This window comes from Callorhinus ursinus, unplaced genomic scaffold (genome assembly GCF_003265705.2).
Source record: "Callorhinus ursinus isolate GAN/ISIS: 27379988/994484 unplaced genomic scaffold, GSC_fseal_2.0 scaffold5, whole genome shotgun sequence".
NCBI lineage: Eukaryota > Metazoa > Chordata > Mammalia > Carnivora > Otariidae > Callorhinus > Callorhinus ursinus.
In genome coordinates this window covers 36353545-36357862 of record NW_027397067.1, presented here as the reverse complement: position 1 = coordinate 36357862, position 4318 = coordinate 36353545, and positions in this window count along the sequence as shown.

Genomic DNA, 4318 nt, shown 5'->3' with positions numbered 1-4318 from the left:
GTCCCCCCCCAAAAAAAAATTAAGAGACAATAAACGAATGAAATTTGGAAGGATCCTCTATCAAATAAAAAACAATTTCAGACTTTATATTTTTATATGTTTATTTATTTTTATAAGAGACACTACTTGAAAGGTGATTTCAAAAGAACAGGAATGGGACCATGGCAAAGGAGAGAGGATTACCTTTGCAATAGACAGGACATTGCTACAGTGAGCTCGTCAGGGTTCTCAAGGGTTAGGCAAAAGAATTTTTCCTTTATTAGCAGAAGTAAACAAGGCTACAAAGAACCAGGTGTGTGGGGAGTGGGATGAAAGGTGGCATGATTGGATGGTGGCTCTGAGACTCTTTTACTCTGATGCCAGCTTATACTCAGGAGAGGCCCTTCAGGAGAAACTGTAATGCTGGCTCAGGCTGAGGGTGAATCAGATTTTAGGGTCGGGGAAGAAAGAGACTTAACCAGTTTGGTTAACAAGCATTTTGGGGGTGCTTGGGTGGCTCAGTCATTAAGCGTCTGCCTTCAGCTCAGGTCATGATCCCAGGGTCCTGGGATCGAGCCCTGCATTGGGCTCCCTGCTTGGCAGGAAGCCTACTTCTCCCTCTCCCACTCCCCCTGCTTGTGTTCCCTCTCTCACTGTGTCTCTCTGTGTCAAATAAATAAATAAAATCTTAAAAAAAAAACACAATCATTTTGTTCCCATTGATCAGTGGAGCAAGCAGTTGAGCTAATCATTTATGAGCAAAGCATGGAATATGGAGAGTCTGTCTAGCCTTGTCATGGTAAAGAAGGAGGCATCCTTGAGTCTTTTCTTTTTTCATTCCTTAACTGGCTCCTTAATTACAAAAAGCTAATTTCTCCAAACCTAAATAAAACTAATTTGGTATATACAATTGTGTGTCAATGATGAGATAACATGCATAGAATTTGAAATAAAAGCACAACAAATACAAAATAATGCATAGAATTAAAGGAGTACTTTTATGAGAGAATGTAAGATTATATATAGAAACTATTTGCCTTTGTTCTAGTCAAGGCTGTCTTTCCTTTTTTTTTTTTTTTGTTAATGAGTTTTATTAAAGCAATGAAAAGCCACTGAAGGATTTTAAGCAGTGTTCTAACAGTTATATCTTTAACAGGTTTAGATATTTGACAAGGCCAATCCCCCTTATTTCCTTTTTCTTTTTGAAAAAGTTTTTTTTTTTAATTAACTTATAATGTATTATTTGTTTCAGGGGTACAGGTCTGTGATTCATCAATCTTATACAACACCCAGTGCTCACCACAACACATACCCTCTCCAGTGTCCATCACCCAGACACCCCATCCTCCCATTTTCAACTTTTCAAGGAACTTCCATACTGTTTTCCGGAGTAGCTGCACCAGCTTGCATTCCTACCAACAGTGTAGGAGGGTTCCCCTTTCTCTGCATCCTCGCCAACATCTGTCATTTCCTGACTTATTAATTTTAGCCATTTTTTATTATGTTATGTTAATCACCATACATTACATCATTAGTTTTTGATGTAGTGTTCCATGATTCATTATTTGAGTATATTGGTGTGAGGTGGTATCTCATTATGGTTTTGATTTGTATTTTCCTGATGCCGAGTGATGTTGAGCACTTTTTCATGTGTCTGTTGGCCATTTGTATATCTTCCTTGGAGAAATGTCTGTTCATGTGTTCTGCCCCTTTCTTAATTAGATTATTTGTTCCTTGGGTGTTGAGTTTGATAAGTCCTTTACAGATTTTGGATACTAACCCCTTCTCCCTTTCTGTTGGTTGTCTTTTGATTTGTTGACTGTTTCCCTTGCTGTGCAAAAGCTTTTTATCTTGATGAAGTCCCAATAGCTCATTTTTGCCTTTGTTTCCCTTGCCTTTGGAGACGTGCAATCCCTATCAAAATACCATCAACTTTTTTCACAGAGCTGGAAGAAATAATCCTAAAATTTGTATGGAAACAGAAAAGACCCCAAATAGCCAGAGGAATGTTGAAAAACAAAATCAAAGCTGGAGGAATCACAATTCTGGACTTCAAGCTCTATTACAAAGCTGTAATCATCAAGACAGTACGGTACTGGCACAAAAACAGACACATAGATCAATGGAACAGAATGGAGAGTCCATAAATGGACCCACAACCCTATGGTCAACTAATCTTTGACAAAGCAGGAAAGAATGCCCACTGGAAAAAAGGCAGTGTCTTCAACAAATGCTGTTGGGAAAATTGAACAGCCACATGCAGAAGAATGAAACTGGACCATTTCCTTACACCATACACAAAAATAGACTCAAAATGGATGAAAGGTCTAAATGTGAGACAGGAATACATCAAAATCCTAGAGGAGAACACAGGTAGCAACATCTTCAACCATGGCTGAAGCAACTTCTTCCTAGACACGTCTCCTTGAGTCTTTTCTAAGTCATATGGGGAAGGGTGATTCCTTGTCATAAGAAACTTCTGAAACACAAAGCATTGGGGATAAGGAAGGATTTCTTTAACCATCTCTGTTTTCTAGAATCATAGCACTCACTGAGGTAAAGCTCAACATTGTTACTTTAACATACTGTGTCTTCACTGGAGTTGTAGATTTACCATGAACTCCATCTGTATAAAATGTCAGAGACCAATTCTTGTGGGTAAGAGATGATTCTGCTTGACATCAGCAGAATCAAACTTAAATATTTGCCCAATGCTGGGAAATGAATGATTTGTTAAAACCTTACTCATGCATAACTTCCATCCCAAGTTGTATGGTTGTCATCTGATTGATTTAGGTACTTAGTACTGCTAACAAATTACCTTCATTCTTCAGAGCTTTTTTTAAAAAAATTTTATTGTTATGTTAATCACCATACATTACATCATTAGTTCTTGATGTAGTGTTCCATGATTCATTGTTTGCGCATAATACCCAGTGCTCCACGCAGAATGTGCCCTCTTTAATACCCATCACCAGGCTGACCCATCCCCCCACCCTCCTCCCCTCTAGAACCCTGAGTTTGTTTTTCAGAGTCCATCATCTCTCATAGTTCGTCTCCCCCTCCGACTTCCTCCCCTTCATTCTTCCCCTCCTGCTATCTTCTTCTTTTTCTTTTTTCTTAACATATGTTGCATTATTTGTTTCAGAAGTACAGATCTGTGATTCAACAGTCTTGCACAATTCACAGTGTTCACCATAGCACATACCCTCCCCAATGTCTATCACCCAGCCACCCCATCCATCCCACCCCCCCACCACTCCAGCAAAACTCAGTTTGTTTCCTGAGATTAAGAATTCCTCACATCAGTGAGGTCATATGATACTTGTCTTTCTCTGATTGACTTATTTCACTCAGCATAACACCCTCCAGTTCCATCTACGTCATTGCAAATGGCAAGATCTCATTCCTTCTGATGGCTGGATAATATTCCATTGTGTATATATACCACCTCTTCTTTATCTATTCATCTGTCGATGGACATCTTGGCTCTTTCCACAGTTTGGCTATTGTGGACATTGCTGCTATAAACATTGGGGTACACATACCCCTTTGGATCCCTACATTTGTATCTCTGTAGTAAATACCCAGTAGTGCAATTGCTGGATCGTATGGTAGCTCTATTTTCAACTGTTTGAGGAACCTCCATACTGTTTTCCGGAGTGGTTGCACCAGCTTGCATTCCCACCAACAGTGTAGGAGGGTTCCCCTTTCTCCACATCCCCTCCAATATCTGTCGTTTCCTGACTTGTTAATTTTAGCCATTCTGACTGGTGTGAGGTGGTATCTCATTGAGGTTTTGATTTGGATTTCCCTGATGCCGAGCGATGTTGAGCACTTTTTCATGTGTCTGTTGGCCATTTGGACGTCTTCCTTGGAAAAATGTCAGTTCATGTCTTCTGCCCATTTCTTGATTGGATTATTTTTTCTTTGGGTGTTGTGTTTGATAAGTTCTTTATAGATTTTGGATACTAGTCCTTTATCTGATATGTCATTTGCAAATATTTCCTCCCATTCTGTTGGTTGTCTTTTGGTTTTGTGGACTGTTTCTTTTGCTGTGCAAAAGCTTTTTATCTTGATGAAATCCCAATAGTTCATTTTTGCCCTGCTTCCCTTGCCTTTTGTGATGTTTCTAGGAACAAGTTGCTGTGGCTGAGGTCGAAGAGGTTGCTGCCTGTGTTCTCCTGTACGAGTTTGATGGACTCCTGTCTCATGTTTAGGTCTTTCAACCATTTGGAGTCTATTTTTGTGTGTGGTGTAAGGAAATGGTCCAGTTTCATTCTTCTGCATGTGGCTGTCCAATTTTCCCAACACCATTTGTTGAAGAGACTGTCTTTTT